The 19,639-nt window shown below is 38.9% G+C and overlaps 1 protein-coding gene across 2 annotated transcripts in view; it reads left to right on the top strand.

The window, feature by feature from the left end:
• Positions 1-19,639, top strand: part of OXR1 (oxidation resistance 1) — a 464,297-nt gene that overhangs the window by 150,615 nt on the left and 294,043 nt on the right. The window lies entirely within an intron of this gene.

The raw sequence follows: 19,639 nt of genomic DNA on the forward strand, positions 1-19,639 counted from the left end.
TTTTCACCTGATTTTGCTACTTCCCTAGTCCAGTGCCTGCCATCTTTTCTGCTTGTTCTTGCTTTCTCACAGTATCACCCCATCACTGCCATCTCTTCTCCCCCCTACCAGCCAGATAAGTCCTTCATTTCTTTTTTTTTTTTTTGAAGTTTTATTTATTTATTGAGAGAGAGAGAGAGAGAATGGAGGAGGGGCAGAGAGGGAATCCCAAGCAGGCTCCATACTGTCAGCGCAAAACCCAATGTGGGGCTTGAACTCATGAACCATGAGATCATGAGCCAAAACAGAGTTGGACGCTTAACCGACTGAGCCAGCCGGGCGCTCCCAGATTGGTCCTTCAAGGACATAACATCAGATCATGTAACTTTCCTCCTTTTAGCCCTTCAGTGGTCTCTATCACACCTGGAATAAAAATCCCAAGTCCTTGCCGTACTCACCAAGGTTCTGTATGACCCACCCTCTAGCCTGACTTCCAGCCTCCCAGTGTCCTCCTTGCTCCCTGTGCTTTAGGCACACTGGCCTCCTCTGCCCCCCCTTGCTGTTTAGGGAGCACAGCAGGCAATTTCCATCTCTGGGTCGTTGCATTTGCTCGTCCTGCCCCCTGGATTACCTGTCTCATGTGGCTGTATCATGTGGCTCCACCAGATCACTGCCTGGATTCAGATTTTGTTCAAAAGTCACTTCCTGGTGGGGGTGGGGAAACCAATCAATCTACAGTTGAACTGTCATCAGGATCCCTTACTAGGCTTTACTTTTCTCTATAAAGTGTACCACTGCCTGACAGAATTTGTATGTATATATATGTTGCATGCTTTTATCTGTTTGCTGTCTATTCCTTTATAAGATTATAAGATTTTGTTAGGTCAGGGATTCTGTGATTACAATCTTCCTATGATTCTTCTATGATTACATCCTTTTGGTGCCTAGAATAATGGCTTGTGTAAAGTAGATGCCCCGAAATATAGGAATATGGTGTTCTGTGTTTTTAAAATCTGTATAATAATTGTATCACACCGAATGCATCTTGTGGCAACTTGCTTTTCTTATTCAACATTGCTTTCAAAATAGGTCCCTGTTGAGATCGGTCGATCGATCGATCGATCTATCTATCTATCTATCTGTCTGTCATCTCCATCCATCTATCCAGCCCAGTCATTTTAACTGTGGTATATTACCCCATGTGGTTTATCCATCCCTTTACTTCTAGAGTATTGTTGCTTTTAGTTTTTACTTTCTAAAACACTGCTGAAAGAAACATTCTTTTCAATATGCTTTATTTGTTTTTCTTTGTAGGTGTATAACAGAATAAACCTTTGTGGTTTTTTTTTTTTCCTAGCAGTTAAATTCATCTATAGAAGTAATTACATTAACTTATTTTTTGCTTAGAGGATTAGTCTACTACCCATCAAATGTCCATATGCAAACCTAAAAGTCATTTTAGGAGGGAAAAAGACCAACATCACAAAAATTTTTCTTTAAAGAACAAATTTAATATTATAGTTATCTTTTAAATCTCATCCTTTTCTGGTATCATGCCATAAAGATATATATGTCCTACTGTCAAAACTAGAGTAAATGTTAAGCTCTGATTAAATTATTTCACTTTGGTGTTATATGCATGCATGTGTGGGTGTGTATGGCAATATGGTCATTGGAATTACTGTCCCAAGTGGTTTAAGCAACACTCACATTCCACTAAATCACAGAGAAACTTTTCAAAGAGTTTTGCGTTTTGCTTGCTACATTTTAAGAAATGCCAACGTTGTTACAAAATTTTAAACACTGTTAAATGAAGTGATGAGGAAAAGACACTGGGAAGACTCACGGAAAGCTATAATATTTGAGGCATAATATAGACCATTTCCAAAAGAATTGGAACTTTCAATGTGCTTTGAAACAGCCTAGTTTAACAGTGATGTCATGTGTTGAATATGAAGCTATGAATGTCTAAAATAGAGAATGTAGAAAATTGCTTTCTAGGGTGGTCATTTTGCCTTGCTCATTGTTAAATGATTCTGGAAAGAGGAAAAAAGATGAGTTCCATTTCCTTAATTTGTAATTGGTAACAATTTGGACAGCTGTTAATCTAATCTTTCCTTCAACATGTAAAAAGTTGATCTGTGCTTAGAAAAATTAAAAAGTAGGGGCACCTGGTTGGCTCATTCGGTTGAGTGTCTGACTTCAGCTTGGGTCGTGATCTCACAGTGTGTGAGTTAGAGCCCTGTGTCGGGCTCTGTGTTGACTTCTCAGAGTCTGGAGGTTCCTTCGGATTCTGTGTCTCCCATGCTCTCTCTGCCCCTCCCCCACTCATGCTCTGTCTCTGTCTCAAAAATAAACATTAAACAAAATATTAAAAAAAAAAAGTAGGGGCTCCTGGGTGGCTCAGTCAGTTGAAGGTCCAACTCTTGGTTTTGGCTCAGGTCATGATCTCAGTTTCGTGGGTTCAAGCCCCACGTCAGGTTCTGTGCTGACCCTGTGGAGCCTGCTTGGGATTCTCTCCTCTCTCTCTCTCTCTCTCTCTCTCTCTCTCTCTCTCTGTTCCCTCCCCTGCTCATGTTCCCTCTGTCTCTCTCAAAATAAATAAACTTAAAAAAGAAGAAAAATTAAAAAGTAATGTTAAAGTTGAATGACAATTTTACCTTAATAAAGCTGGAAAAATTGAATGGATTCAGAAAATATAATTAATTCACTTGTCAGTTGTTTATTGAGTGTTTACTAGGAATCAGGTGCTATCCCAGATGCTGGGGACACAGTTATGGATAAAATATTTGAGGTCTCTATACCCTGTGAGCTCACTATCAGTCGGGGAGAGGGATAAGAAACAAGTAACTAATACTAAGATGAGATAATACCTCCGGGTGCAGTGAGGTGCGGTGGGGCTGATAACACAGGGCAGTATGTGACTGAAAGTGAGGTGGGCTGTGGGAGGGTGTAGAATTGCCTGAGCTGTGGTGGCCATGTGGAACCTTTGAGGAGGTAATACTTGAGCTAAGAAGTGAAGGAGGCATCAGCCATACCGACATGTAGTAAAAGTCTCTGCAGTGGAAGGAATAGCAAGTGAGTGGTGCCGAAGGTAGGAACACATTTGTTGGGCTGGAGGAATGCAAAGGTCCGTGTGGCTCAGAAAGTGAGGGAGAGAGTGGTAGAAGATAAGTCTGGTGGGACAGCAAGGGGCTTTGAAGGGTTGGATAGGACCTGCATTTTATGCTAGGAATTCCTAGATATTCTAGTAAACCACTAGAAACGTTTAGCAGGGAAATGGGATGACCAGATTTATATTTGTGTGTGTGATATTATCCATATAAACATTATATATTATATTAAGAATGACTACTAACATAACAATTATAATTAGTAATAATATTGTAAGGGAGGCCAAATTTTACCACCACTCTCTTAGGATAGTTCAGCTGGATCTTGGAATTAAACTGATGTAGCATGCTTCTGTAGCAGAAGAAAAGCATGTATGTTTTACATGACAGGGGAGCGCTCACAAGGAAATGAAGATCCATAGAAGTGGCCAAAACTACATGCTTTTATACTAGGCTGCACAATTGTGGACAAGAAACTAAAATATACAGGGAGCCCAGAGGAGGACCAGAATTCTTTTAGCAAGGTCTGTTTGCACAGAAATGTCTCAGCTTTGACTACAGGTTGAAGAATGTTTCTTCTCTTCTGCTGCAGGCAGGGCATCTTTGCTATGGGAGTTTTTATGTCTTCTTTTTAGGAAGAAAAAGGAAGAGGAGAATGCCTTTCATGCATTTGCTGTTTCCTAGGTGGCTTCAGCTGAAACTAATCCCCATGACAAAGTGACTATGATTCATATAATAATACATAGCACATATGGTATACACTGAGAATTATAACATACATCTACAGTGGACCCTTCAGACACAGGTCTGAACTATGGGCATCCACATATAGGCAGACTTTTTTCTTTTTTTTTTTCTTTTTTTTTTTTTAATTTTTTTTTCAACGTTTATTTATTTTTTTTTGGGACAGAGAGAGACAGACCATGAATGGGGGAAGGGCAGAGAGAGAGGGAGACACAGAATCAGAAACAGGCTCCAGGCTCTGAGCCATCAGCCCAGAGCCTGACGCGGGGCTTGAACTCATGGACCGCGAGATCGTGACCTGGCTGAAGTCGGACGCTTAACCGACTGTGCCACCCAGGCGCCCCTAGGCAGACTTTTTTCAATAAATGCAGTAAAATACTGTAAAGGAGTTTTCTCTTGCTTATGATTTTCTTTTTTTTTTTTTTTCAAAGAACAGCGGGTCTTCTTTTTTTTCTTAAAGTTTTCATCTTTTTTCCCCCTTTTTTTAAAGTTTATTAATTTTGAGAGAGAGAGCACAAGCAAGGGAGGTGCAGAGAGAGGGGGAGAGAGAATTCCAAGCAGGCTCTGTGCTGTCAGTGCGGAGCCCGATGCAGGCTCACAAACCACAAGATCATGATCTGAGCCAAAGATGGACACTTGACTGACTAAATCTCCTAGGTGCCCCATTCTGATTTTCTTAATACTATTTTCTTTCCTCCAGCTTACTTTATTTTAAGAGTACAGTGAATAATACATAAAACATACAGATATTTATTAATCAACTAGCTATGTCATTGGTAAGGTGGGTAAGTTTTGGGGGAGTCAAAAAATGAATTTTCGACTGTACAGGTGATCAGCTCCCCTAACCCTGTGTTGTTCAAGGGTCAACCTGTACCGTATAATAAGTATACACAATATATATTTTTTATGTTATACATTTATATATTTTAATGACCATTCTGGCTACTGCATGGAAAGTGTATTGTAAGGGACCATTAGTGGGGAGAGTAAGTATTGAAGAGGAGTAAAGATGGGGCAGAGGAGAAAAATGCATCAGTGAATTAGATACGAGCAACATTTCTCAACCCCAGCACTATTCACGTTTTGGGCCAGACCGTTCCTTGTTGAGGAGTTAGGGGGCTGTGCTCTGAATTATAGGATATTTAGCCCCATCTCTGGCCTCTTATCACAAAATCTCCGTAGCATCACCCACCTCTCTGCCCAGTTGTAATAGCCAGAAGTATCTCCACACGTTGCCAAATATCTATGGTGGGGGTAAAATTGGCCTCAGCTGAGAACTACCAATAAGGTGATAGTATTGGTGGGAAAAAGAAGCCAAATTTTTAATATATATGTAGTGGTGGAATGTTAATGACTTGCTGACTAATTGGATTTAGAAAGTCTAGGGTAAAGAAGACATTGGTTCTTGTACATGACCCCATTTGCATGTACATAACAATATTTTCTTTGCAAATTACATTTATTTTCAGTTTACTAATGCAGATCCTGAAGGACTCTTTTTGGTAACAATGACTTACTTGTGAATTTTCCTGCTATTTATAGAGTCTACTTGAACACAGAAACTACGACATAATTTACTAATGTGTGCTTATAAGTTATTCAGGCAGGTGTTCTCCCTAATTACTTTCAATCGTGTGGATTTGTGATCCTGTGAAAGGAAACTACCTTTTTCTGGTAAATATCAGTACATCTGCTTAACCATTTATAACAGCCTGAAGGATTCATGTATGTTTGTGTGACTTTATAAGCATGTTGGGGACATGTACGTATGGATTTATGTCCCAGATGAAGAGCTGTACATTCTCTGTATGTAGGATGTGAAGGGCGCAGAAGTAACCACAAAGCTAGGGAAAGTAGGTACATTTTGACTCGAAATAACAGAGAAACGATCTCTCCATTCTTTTGCTTTGCTGTCCAGTCATCTGGAACCATCCTGTCTTCACCTCTGCAGTGTGAAGCCCTATCTCATCCCCTTCCTCTCTTCACTAGGCTCAGCAGCCCCAGATACGACAAGCATCCTTCATGTGACTTACTTCTTCACCTTGCAGTGCTCTGATCATTCACTGCTTTTTAGGATGTGGTTGAACATTTCTGCAGGACCAACCATATCCTGCGGACACCTAAACCTAAAATCAAGTTCCAAAATGGTCAGATCCATTAAGAGAAAAGTGAGGCTTTACTCTTTTATTCTGGATGTTACATCCGTTTTAAAATCACACCAGTTGTTTTTGGAAATCCACGTGATGTTTTTTTTCTCTCCAAGGAAAAATTTAAAATAATCATGACTTTCTGTCTAAAAAAGAAAACAGATACTATTTATAATGCTTGTCCTATAAAATATATTGGAGTTAGTAATTATTGAAATTGGCATAAAAACAAACAATTGCTATCATTTTATGACTGCTGGTCATGTGCCAGGCAGTTAGCTAAGCCCTTGCATATGTTATTTCTTTTTTTTTTTTCTTTTTCTTTTTCTGTTTCTGTTTCTTTTTTTTCTTTCTTTTTTTTTGAGAAAGAGAGAGAGAGTGGGGGAGAGGGACAGAAGAGAGAGAGAGAGAATCTTAAGATGGCTCTCTACCCAGTGCCGAGCCTGAAATAGGGCTCGATCCCATGACTCTGGGATCACGACCTGAGCTGAAATCAAGAGTTGGATGCGCAACCAACTGAGCCACCCACATATGTTATTTCTAAATGGCTTGACACTTCTATCAAATGGATCTTATTATTCTCAATTTACAGATTTGGAAACCTGAATTATGAGATTATGTAGTCTTTCTCAAATTTGCATTGCTGGTGAGTAGGATATCCACATTTCAAACATAACTTGTTAGCTTCAAATGGTTAGCTACCTCACTTTCTACCCCCTTTAAAATCAAACAGCCACCATTGACTGAGTGCATCCCACTATGTTCTAGGGTTTTACAAATATAATTTCAATTACTTCTCACCAGAGCCTAATAAAACGGGTGATTTGTGCCTGTTTTATCACTAAAAAAGTAAAGATAAGCTTAGGAGATGTTTAATAACTTATAGTTTTTGTCATGACCTTATGATTTCAAGTGACAGAAAACCTGGATATTAATGATTCCTGTAAAGACTGGGGGATAGAACTGGCTTCCATCATGACTGAGCCCAAAGGACCTGATCTCCCTCTCTCCATCTCTTGGCTGTGGTTTCCTCTCTGTTGGCTACCTCACACATTACCTTGCCTGTTAAGGTGGCTGAGTGGCTTCCAACAGCTGCCAGCTTACATCCTTTCTGCTCACCAGTCCTTAGCAGACCATCCATGCCTATTTCCTCACAGTTCCTACACATTTCTGGAATTGAATATTATTTTTCTTATTGACTGGGCCTGAATCACATGCTCATTCGGGGAAGAGACACGGGGTCAACCACAACTCAAACTTCATGGAGAGAAGGGAAGTGATACATTGTACTCTCCATCCCCTCACCCCCCACCTCCCACCCCCCACCAAAGGAGACGACTGGTGAGCAGAACAAAATAAAATACCTGTCCATTATATGTACCTTTGATCCGGTAGCGGTAAGTGCATAGTCAGGATTCAAACCCAAATATATAAGGATCCAAAGCACTTTCTCCTATCCTTTACACTGATCTCTTCATCTCCAGGTAATTGTTTTTAAAAATTCATTGTGAGATAATTTCTCAATTTCTGGTGCTTCTGTGAAAAACTATGCCATTTTGTTAAGGAAATGGCACTTAAAAGCATCAGCGTAATTGTGATATCTTTTAACAAAAGTAACAAGGCTATCAACATACAGGGAAATATTTTTTCTAGAAGACAGACATTTTCTAAACTTCAGGTAAAAAAAAAGGAATGTTTCATAGTATATTTTGCATTGAATAAATGTTCCTGTTTACATATCCAAAATAAAGGATATTTAGCAGAGAATAGGCTTTCTCCTCACCTTTCATTTTAGGGCTACACTACTATTTTCTATCTCTTCCACCAATTCAAATAGTCTTTGGCATTTCAACAATCTTTACTTCAGTGTCTTCGACCTTCTACTTTGGGAGTAGTACTCTCCCCTTTGGAGAAATTAAGCAGAAGAATGTAAGCAGAAAGAAATAATATAAACTAGTAGGAAGAGTATAGCATTAGGAACCAGAAACCCAGGTTTATGATCCCAATCTGATAAAAGCTCCCTGTGAATGAGGAATGGCAAATGAGGTTCTTTTTGAAATGATTGCCTACAACCCTCTTACATAATCTCTTTGGTGGCTATGTTTTCACACTGAATTGCCAGTATAGCAACATTCATTCACTTAGACAAAACGAATTGAGCATCTATGGCAAGGTACTGTGGTGGATATGGTGAAGGCTGCAAGATGAGTTCTCAAGAACATCTGTCATCCCTAAGATGCATTGATTGTCTAGTATGTGTTTGACATTGTACTAGAAGCTAGGGCTATAATGATGCATAGAAAAGCCCTAAGGGGCCTATCATAATTGGAGAGATGTGTGCAAAGAGAAAGATAAGTAAATATAATAAATATAAAAGTCAGCATATACAAGGCGCCATTTAATAGGACACGAAAGTACTTTGAGCATTCAACTTCTTATTGAGCAGTTCAGACCTTTGAAGACTGTTTACACATAGATTGTAATAACGGTGAATCTAATTGCTTCCATGAATGTCAGCATAGAGGTAACGTAGGAGATGAAGGTGGGTACACAAGGACTAGATTGTAGACTGATATTGCCCATATCCCGAATGGACTAAAATAAGGAAAGAAAAGGATTGAGAAACCTATCACAAACCATAGCAATCATCATGTCTTCATGTTATCATGTTGTCCGGTACAGGAACCACTAGTTCATGTCAACATGTGTTGTAAGTGAAAAATACACCCTAAATTTCTAAGATTCAATAAGAGAATGCAAAATACCTCATTAATAATTTTTATATTGATCACATGTTGAAATGATAGTATTTTGGATGCACTGGGTAAGATAAAATATTGATGAAAGTAATTCTTTTTAATGTGCATTCTAAGAAATTTAAAATTATGTGTATGGCTTATATTATATGGCTGTTGGATAGTGCTATTCTGTTTGACCAGATTAGGAACTAGGAATGTTTTATAAATCCCATTTTCACCAGGTCTGCACTCCACATTGTGGGTAGGAGAATACCAAGCACCTACTCTTTTCTGGGCTGTGATGTAAAGTGGGTTTTATTATCCTCAGTTCAGAGGAGGCCAGTTCAGATTCAGTAACTTGTCCTGGGTCATAGAGAGTAAATAGCGGAATTCTAACTCAGGACTCTCCTGCTCCGAAGAAGGTGCTCATCTGTACACTTAGGCTGTATGACCAAAGTACTGCCACTAAACTGACACTGCCTGAGTATGAGAGTGTTAGGATGCCACTAGTGCATTGTCGGACCCTCATACTGAAAAGCAGACAGTGCAAGGGTAACGAGCAAGGGCTCTGGAGTCACCAGCGTGGGATCCTAAGCCTGAGTCTTCTGCTTTCTGGCTGGGCAAACTATTGAACTACGGAGAGATTTGGCTTTGTCATCTGCAAAATGGAGATGACAGTAATGCTGTGCTCACAGGTTTGTTGTAAGTGTTAAATCAAATGATATTTATGAAGTGCTTAACAGTGCCTACCTGTGCCACAGTTCAGATTCAATAAATAGTAGCATGTTTGAGATAGGAGGCCAGAGGTATGGCATGTTGGTGTGGGGCCCTCTAACCTGTCTGATGAATCTGGACTTGCATTAGCACTGTTCTTAATTTGCCAGCCATGTGAACTTGGGCCAGTTACATGACTTCTCTCTCAGTCACACCTATATTTGAATTAGATTTAATAAAAGTCTCATTCCCATTGTTGTTGAGATAATTAAATGACATAATACACAAAAGGTTCTTAGAATCCCACCCTGAGCCAAAGAATGGGTAATGATAATTGCATTGATTGCATTGTTGTTGTTAATATTTAGAAGACATTTGCTTTTGAAAATTGTATTTATATCGGGGCGCCTGGGTGGCTCAGTCGGTTGAGCATCCAACTTTGGCTCAGGTCATGATCTCGAGGTCTGTGAGTTCGAGCCCCACGTCAGGCTCTATGCTGACAGCTCAGAGCCTGGAGCCTGCTTCGGATTCTGTGTCTCCCTCTCTCTCTGCCCCTCCCCTGCTCATGCTCTGTCTCTCTCTGTCTCTCTCTCTCTCTCTCTGTCAAAAATAAACGTTAAAAAAAATTTTTTTAAAAACAAAATTGTATTTATATCTTTGGCTTTTTATTCTTGTAGGTTTTTAATTGCTTTTGTTTTATTTAGTTTAATTTTCTTTTCTGACAAATGCTTTTACATCTGGGGTTCTAAACCACTGTGCTTTCTGAATCCATTTCTTCCGGACACTTCCCATATAACAGTTACGCATGTGCTGGCCTTTAATAGGGACTCCCCGCCCACTTCAACCACCTTCTGACTTGCCATCCAAACATTTGTGAGTTGCATCTTGCAAACCTCAGCGGGAGAAGGAACAAATCACTTGAAACCAGATAGCCATGCCTCTGAGATTAATAAAAGTACAGTTTTACATTTAGTTCTTTTCTTTTAGTTTTTATTTAAATTCCAGTGAGTTAACATACAGTATTATATTAGATTCAGGTGTGCAAGATAGTGATCTGGCGCTTCCATTCATCACCCAGTGCTCCTCACAAGTACACTCCTTGATCCCCATCACCTATTTCACCTGTTCCCTCACCCGCCCCGCCCTTCTGGTAACCATCAGTGTGTTTCTATAGTTAAGAGTCTGTTTCTCGGTTTGTCTTTCTCTTTTGTCCCCTTTGCTTCTGTGTTTTGTTTTTATTTTTTATTATCTTTTAAATTTTTATTTGTTTATTTGAGAGAGATAGAGACAGTGTGAGTGGGGGAGGGGCAGAGAGAGAGAGAGAGGAAGAAAGACAGAATCCCAAGCCAGCTCCATGCTGCCAGTGCAGAGCCCAACATGGGGCTCGAACTCAGGAAACTGCAAGATCATGACTTGAGCCGAAACCAAGAGCCAGACATTTAACCGACTCAGCCATCCAGGCGCCCTTGTTTTGTTTTTTAATTTCCACATATGAGTCTATTGATGTCTTCTGCCCCACTTTTAATTGGATTATTCATTTTTGGGGTGTTGAGTTTTATAAGTACTTTCTATAATTTGGATACTAACTGTATTGGATAAGTCATTTGCAAATATCTTCTCCCATTCCATACATGCGTTTTAGTTTTGTTGATTATTTCCTTCACTTTGCAGGAGCTTTTTATTTTGATGAAGTCCTAGTAGTTTAATTTTGCTTTTGTTTCTCTTCCTTCAGGAGATATTATCTAAAAAGAAGTTATGGCCCATGTCAAAGAAGTTACTGGCTGTGTTCTCCTCTAGGATTTTTATGGTTTCAGATCTCACATTTAGGTCTTTCATCCATTTCAAATTTATTTTTGAGTATGATGTAAGAAAGTGGTCCAGTTTCATTCTTTTGCATGTTGCTGTCCAGTTTTCCCCAACATCATCTGTTGAACAGACTGCCTTTTTCCCATTGCACATTCTTTCCTGCTCTGTCAAAGATTAATTGACCATATGATTGTGGGTTCATTTCTGGGTTTTCTATTCTGTTCTCTTGATATGTGTGTCTATTTTTGTGTCACTACCATATGGTTTTGACATTTAAAAAGATGTTTATTTATTTATTTTGAGAGAGAGTGTGTGAGTGCAGAAGGGGGAGAGAGAGAGAGAGGGAGAGAGAGAGAATCCCAGGCAAGCTCAGCACTGTCAGCTCAGAGCCTGAGGCAGGGCTCCATCTCACAAAGCATGAGGTTATGACCTGAGCCAGAGATCAAGTGTCAGACACTTAACCAACTGAGCCACCCAGGCGCCCTGACTACTAAAGCTTTGAAGTATAACTTAAAGTCCAGAATTGTGATGCCTCCAGCTTTCTTTTTCTTTTTCAAGATCGCTTTAGTTATTTGGGTTCTTTTGTGGTTCCTCAAAAGGTTTAAGGTTGTTTGTTCTAGTTCTGTGAAAGATGCTGTTGGTATTTGAATAGAAATTGCGTTAAATCTATAGATTGCTTTGGGTGGTATAGACACTAACAATATTTGCTTTTCCAAAGAGCATGGAATGTCTTTCTATTTACTTCTGTCCTTTTCAATTATTTTTTAATCAGTGTTTTATAATTTTCACAGTACAGATCTTTCACCTCTTTGATTAGGGTTATTCTTAGGTTATCTTATTATTTTTGGTGCAATTTGTCTTTCTGCTGCTTCATTATTGGTGCATTAAAATGCAACAGATTTCTGTACATTCATTATGTATCCTGTGAGTTTACTGAATATATTTATGAGGTCTAGCAGTTTTTTGGTGGAGTCTTTTAGGTTTTCTATGTATAGTATCATGCCATCTGCAAATAGTGAAAGTTTTACTTCTTCCTTGATGATTTGGATGCCTTTTATTTCTTTTTGTTGTCTGATGGCTGTGGCTAGGACTTGCAGTACTATGTTGAATATAAGTGGTGAGAGTGAACATACCTGTTGTGTTCCTGACCTTAGAGGAAAAGCTCTCAGTTTTTCCCCATGTAGGATGATGTCAGCTATGAGTTTTTCAAATATGGCCTTTATTATGTTGAAGTATGTTCCCTCTAAACTTAACTTTGTTGAGGATTTTTATCACGAATGGATGTTATACTTTGTCAAATGCTTTTTCTGTATCGATTGAAATGATCATATGGTTCTTATCCTTTCTTTTCTTAGTGTGATCCATCATGTTGATTGATTTGCAAACACTGAAACAACTTTGTAGCCCAGGAATAAATCCCGCTTGATGGTGGTGAATGATTTTTTTTAATGTGTTTTTGGATTCAATTTGCTAATCTTTTGCTAAGGATTTTTCCATCTGTGGTCATCGGGGATATTGGTCTTATGGTCCTCTTTTTTAGTGATGTCTTTATCTAGGTTTTGATATCAGGGTAATGCTGGCCTCATAGAATGAATTTGGAAGTTTTTCTTCCTTTTCTATTTTTTGGAATAGTTTGAGAAGAAAAGGTATTAACTTTTCTCTAAATTTTTAGAATTTGCCTGTGAAACCATCTGGTCCTCACCTTTTATTTGTTGGGAGTGTTTTGATTACTCATTCAATTTCTTTGCTGGTTATCAGTCTGTTCAAGTTGTCTATTTCTTCCTGTTTCAGTTTTGGTTATTTATATTCTAAGAATTCATCTATTTCTTCTAGGTTGTCCAGTTTGTTGGCATATAGTTTTTCATAATATTCTCTTATAATTGGTTGTATTTCTGTGGTGTTGGTTGTTATTTCTCGTCTCTCATTTGTGATTTTACCTATTTAGGATCTCTCTGTCTCTTTGTCTCTTTTTCATTTTGTAAGTCCTGCTAGAAGTTTACAATTTTATTAATTTTTTTTTAAGGAACCAGTTCCTGATTTCATTGATCTGTTCTATTATAGGTACAGTTCTTATTAAGTTCTGCACACAGAACACTCCTGTGGATAAAGTCTTTGAGAATTTGTGAATTTGTAAATCAGCCTCTGAGTTCTGGATAGTTGAAGTTGCTGAATAAGTGAGGTTTTATTGTGGCCAATTATCATTTGGAGACATGAATAAAATTTCACTCTATTGACTTTTTATTTCAGCTTCAGTAAAATGGAGAAAATATCTGCTGTCTCTTCCATTGAGGGGACTGATAGTGGTGCACTTCGTCAGTGGAACTGCATTGGTAGTTTCCAAAGTGAAGAACAGTTTTCAAACTCCAGAGTGTTGTCTAGATATTACAGATTTATAATTGATTGGTTTATTCCTACACCTTCACCCACACCTAGAAACTACGGTAGAATAGGTTCTGCTCTGAAGAAAAGTGTGCAGCATTTCCTGGGCAGCTGTGCTCAGGGATGTCCTAGGTACCACTGCACAACTGTCCTTAGTACTAATAAATATCATAGGGCAATCGGCACAATCTTTAATGAAAATGTGATTTTCTTTTCCTTACATGATGAAAGCACTGCTGATTTTACTAATGAACGATTACAGGTGTATAGTTAAGAATAAAAAGAGATTTTCATTTCTTTCTGTACTAGATGGTAAAATAACTTCCAACTCATTACAATTTGATTGGTAAATTTTACCTTAGGCCTGTACATACATATGAAAAATATCAGACTCCTGATGAATAGGTTACTGTCCAAAGTTTCTACTCTCCTCTATTTCCTTTTAGGAAGGTATTGGATTTGGTTTATAGTTATTAACTCTTTTGATATAGACAGTTAAGTGTGTGTGTGTGTGTGTGTGTGTGTGTGTGTGTGTTTGTGTGTGTGTGTATTTTATTAGAGTGCATGCACATGTGAGTCAGGGGGGCAGAGAGAGGGGGGGAGAGAGAGAATTCCAAGCAGGCTGCATTTCCAGCACAGAACCTGAGGTGGGGCTTGATCCCACAACCCTGAGATCATGACCTGAACTGAAATCAAGAGTTGGACCCTCAACTGACTGGGCCACCCAGGCACCCCAAGGCAGTTAAATATATTGAAAAGACTTGGAATTTTAAAATAATAGTAATAAAATCAAGGTTTATGTTTCATCTTAGGAAAACATATCAAAATATAAAGTAGTGCTACATTGAAATCAAAATACCAGTACAGTATGTTAACCAAATGATCCATGTTTTTTCATCAGTTATTATTTTTTTTAGAGAGAGAGAGTGAGCAGGGGAGAGAGGCAAGGACGGGGGAGAGAAAGAAAGGGAGAGAGAGAGAGGGAGGGAGGGAGGGAGGGAGAGGGAGATGGAGAGGGAGAGAGAATCTTAAGCAGGCTTTACACTTAGTGTGGAACCCAATGTGGGGCTTGATCCCATGACTCTGGGATCGTGACCTGAGCTGCAATCAAGAGTCAGACACTCAACCAACTGAGCCACCCAGGCAACCCTTCCATCAATTATTATCCTCAGGTTAAATGTATAAAAATAACTAACACCTTCCCAACTCATACCATTTCCAAGTATGACTGTTAACGTTGTGTATTTTTATAGCTGATCTTAGTTTAAATAAATATAGTTTATTTATTTTTGAGAGAGAGAGATACAGACAGACAGCAGGGGAGGGGCAGAGAGAGAAGGAGACAGAATTCGAAGCAGGCTCCAGGCTCTGAGCTGTCAGCACAGAGCCTGATGCAGGGCTTGAGGTTGTGAACTGCAAAATCATGACCTGAGCTGAAGCCAGACGCTTAACCAACTGAGCCACCCAGGCTTCCCAATCCTTGTTTGAGTTTTTAAAAAGGAACTTACCATCTCAAAAATTTAATTCCAAAATTTTTGTAGAAACTTTATGTGTACACACACACACACACACACACACACACATCCCCACCATCTATACACACCATACAGAATGTTAGCATTGAGAGAATTTAATATAAATCACATTTAAGAACAAGCATAAAATACATTAGATACGACCTTGGGCAATAGGCATTAGGAATTCAAGGAGAGTTCTTTTTCTGATGTTTTTAAATCCTTCGTCTAATGAGTCTGCCAACAGAGGCTTTTATTTGTAGGGAATTAAATCGCAACTACTGAAGCAGTTCTGATAATATCCACCTGCTTTCCTGTTATTAAAGAACCTCGTAGCACATTGGACAGAACAGCCCAATCTCACCTATTTTATTTCTAGTAGAACTTCACAGGCTGGTGACAAGTCTGTAGTCATTTAAGAGGCTTATTTAGGCACTAAATACCCAAGAAGGGTGAACTCTGAATCATGGTAAGACAAACTAACGATGTGGTTGTGAAAAGTATCATGAGGCCCAACTGCTAAATTCCAAGAGTCTGTCCAAACATTAGCGTTTCCATAGTGCCAGCGAATCCATCTGCAGGGCACTGAAGCTAGCAGCCACGTGCCCATAGTTTGGGAAGTACTCATTATTAACTAGGTCATGTTTCAAGGCAGCACCCCAGATGGCACCACATCCAGCTTGTGCTGAAATAATACCAGCCTTATTGCCATGCCTGTCTCCTATGCACACTCCCCCCGTTTTTGCCAAAGACATCCTTGGACATCCTCCTTGATTTCCATCTATGCCCAGCGTCTGTTACCTTTTTTAGACTTTTTTTCTTACCTTTGAAGTTTACTCTAGATGTCTACTTATGCAGATTTTACCTGATTAAAAATGTTCAGGAAAGAAATAAAAGGACACCCATGCTAATTAGTTCACAGCTTAGCACTGTTCAGATTGCAAAGCCTTAGGAAAATTTCTGCACTTGGCAAGAGATATCTTACTCCTGTTCTTCTCTTAAAGGGCAGTGAAAACAGCTCCTCCTGAAGTAGAGTGGCAAAACCAGATCGTTTTGTGGCACCAGGTTAGGTCCTACATTACGAGCAAGTTGGCCTTAACTTCTTGTGGGGTAGGGGTGCTGGTGAATAGAAGCATTAACAAGACAGATCACAGTCAGGGCATAATTTTCAAACCCCAGCGTGTGCAGAGGGAAGCAGACAGAGGCCTTTCTTCCTAGGCTGTGAAAAGGAGGTTGGCTTTGTGACAGTTTGCTTCTCCAGTCTGAGCAGATGGATGAGAGTGAAAAGTAGGAGTGTGATGAGAGGTGGCTCATCTCCCCTTCACTCTAGCCTTCCAGAAGTCAGCAAGGAGGACCCCTGGTTGTGTGCAAATGTGGCTCCCTAACAGATTGGTCTGTAGTCTGAAGACACTGCTCTCATTTCTGCTTCTCTTCACCAGTCAAAGTGTGGAAATGCCCTGGGGCTATCCTATTTCATGCTTCCCTGAACTCCTAGGGGGCTTCTCCACTTAGAAACTGAATTTTTGCAATGATTTTTGGTGTAAGAAATCTGTTTTCATTCCACTCCAACCTATCCTTTAAATGACCTATGTTTTACTCTTTCTGCTCCTTGTATTTGTGATGATGCTGGTCCTTACATCTAAGGACCATGTTTACAGAATATTTTTAACCAGACTTGATTACTTTTTATTTTCAACTGATAAAAACCATTCTAGTTTTGGTAATCCTCTATGAAATGGAATTTAAAACACATTTTATCTCCCTGTCTTTTATGAAGATATAAATATTAGACCATGTTGCAAAGATTAAGCACATGTGGATAATATTTAAAATTGAAATAAAATCAAATAAAACTGATTCTGAAATTAATTTAATACATAGATATTGATATCCCAGGCTTTGGGATCAAGCACTCTGAGTTAGAATCCTGGCTCTGCTAATTACGTGTTTTGTGAACTTGGGTAAGTTACATAAATTTTCAACATCTCAGTTTCCTTATCTGTAAAATAGGGATACCAGTATTTATTTTTTTCTGTGTTGTTGTTTATTAGTAATGGCATATGCAAAGTTACTAGCTTATAGAAGGAGTTCAACAAATGATTGCTCCTAAGTGGTAATGCAGGGATGTCACTAATTCTAATGTTTTGTCTGTCTCAGAGTTTTCCAGATTTTACATATACACTCCTTTAATTTGTTTAACAAACATGTGAAGAGAATCCATTATATTGAAGGTTCTGAGGGCTTTTAAAAACTCTTAAGGGAATTTATACCTTCATGAGAATGATCAGCTTAGCACAAATAACTTTTAAAATAACTTTGAAGGACAGCTTTTTAAAAAGTATGGCACGTTTTCCTGACTTTAGAAATATTGATAACTCAGGGTCATGACTATGATCATTGTTTAAATACTGAGACGTACTGCCTTGATTTGTCAGTCCTATTCAGGTGTGAAAGGATCTTTGTTTCCCATTACACTGCTTGAATCTTGAATCTTATTATCTGGCTTTCATATTTGCTCTATCTGTGCCTTAATGTTTTTACTGTACTTCCACATTTCAACTTTATTTCTTTATTGTAATTATTTTTTTAAAAATTCAGTATAGCTAAATAAATAAATAAATAAATTCAGTATAGTCAACGTACAATGTTATATTGTTTCACCGATTCTATAAGTTACTCAGTGCTCATCACATTAAGTGAACTCTTAATCCCCTTCATCTATGTCACACAATGCCCTGCCCCCTGACCTCCCTTCTGCTAACCACAAGTTCTCTATATTTAAGAGTCTTGCTTTTTAAATTTTTTTTAATGTTTTATTTGTTTTTGAGAGAGAGAGAGAGAGAGAGAGAGAGAGAGAGAGAGAGTTAGAGGAGGGGCAGAGAGAGAGGGAGACACAGAATCTGAAACAGGCTCCAGCCTCCAAGCTGCACAGAGCCAGATGCAGGGCTTGAACTCACAAGCTGTGAGATCATGACCTGAGCTGAAGTTGGATGCTTAACCAACTGAGCCACCCAGGCACCCCAAGAGTCTGTTTTTGTTGTTTGTCTTTTTTTTTTTCTTGGTTTGTTTTGTTTTTTTTAAATTCAGCATATGAGTGAAATTATATGGTATTTGTCTTTCTCTTACAGACTTATTTCATATATTTTCATATACTTCATATACCCATATATACCCTCATAAGTATATACATATACTTAGTTCATTATACCCTCTTGATCCATCCCATTGCTGTTGGAAATGGCAAGATTTCATTATTTTTTATGGATGAGTAATATTCCATTGTATACATACCATTATCATCTTTATCCATTTATCTGTTGATGGATACTTGGGTTGCTTTCATATTTTGGCTATTTTAAATAATGCAGCAATAAACATAGAGGTGCATGTATCTTTCAGAACTAGTGTTTTCATATTCTTTGGGTATATATTCAGTAGTGAAATTACTGGATCATATGGTAATTCTATTTCTAATTTTTTGAGGAATTTCCATGCTGTTTTCCATACTGGTTGCACAAGTTTGTATTCCCACCAACATTTCAGAATTCCTTTTTCTCCACATCCTCGCCAATACTTGTTGTTTCTTGTGTGTGTGTATTTATTTTATTAAAACGAGATTTTATTAAAAAATTAATGTTTATTTTTGAGAGAGAGAGAGAGTGAGTGGAGGAGGGGCAGAAAGAGGGAGACACAGAAGCTGAAGCAGGCTCCAGGCTCCATGCTGTCAGCACAGAACCTGATGCAGGGCCTGAACTCACAAACTGCGAGATCATGACCTGAGCTGAAGTTGGACACTTAACCAACTGAGCCACCCAGGCGCCCCCAAGATTTTATTAAATTCAAGTTAGTTAACATACTGTGTAGTATTGGTTTCAGGAGTAGAATTTAATGATTCATCACTAACATATAACACTCAGTGACCATCACAAGTGCCCTCCTTAATGCCAATCACCCGTTTAGCTCATCCCCCTACCCAGCACCCCTCCAGCAACCCTCAGTTTATTCTCTGTAGTTAAGAGTCTCTTATGTTTTTGATTCTAGTCATTATGACAGGTGGGGGGTGATATCCTGTTGTGGTTTTGATGTGTGCTTCCCTGATGATGAGTGATGTTGAGTATCTTTTCATGTATCTGCTGGCCATCTGTAGGTCTCCTTTGGAGAAATCTCTGTTCATGTCTTCTGTCCATTTTTTAATTGAATTATTTGTTTTGGGTTTGTTTTTTTTTTTTTTTGGTGATGAGTTGCAGACTTTTATTATTTTATCATCTACACCCCAGATTTTGAAAACACATTAAAGGTTAAATATTTCGGGGCGCCTGGGTGGCGCAGTCGGTTAAGCGTCCGACTTCAGCCAGGTCACGATCTCGCACTCCATGAGTTCGAGCCCCGCGTCAGGCTCTGGGCTGATGGCTCAGAGCCTGGAGCCTGTTTCCGATTCTGTGTCTCCCTCTCTCTCTGCCCCTCCCCCGTTCATGCTCTGTCTCTCTCTGTCCCAAAAATAATAA

The sequence above is a fragment of the Herpailurus yagouaroundi genome, unplaced genomic scaffold (assembly GCF_014898765.1).
Source record: "Herpailurus yagouaroundi ecotype Mexico unplaced genomic scaffold, PumYag 186, whole genome shotgun sequence".
Lineage (NCBI taxonomy): Eukaryota > Metazoa > Chordata > Mammalia > Carnivora > Felidae > Herpailurus > Herpailurus yagouaroundi.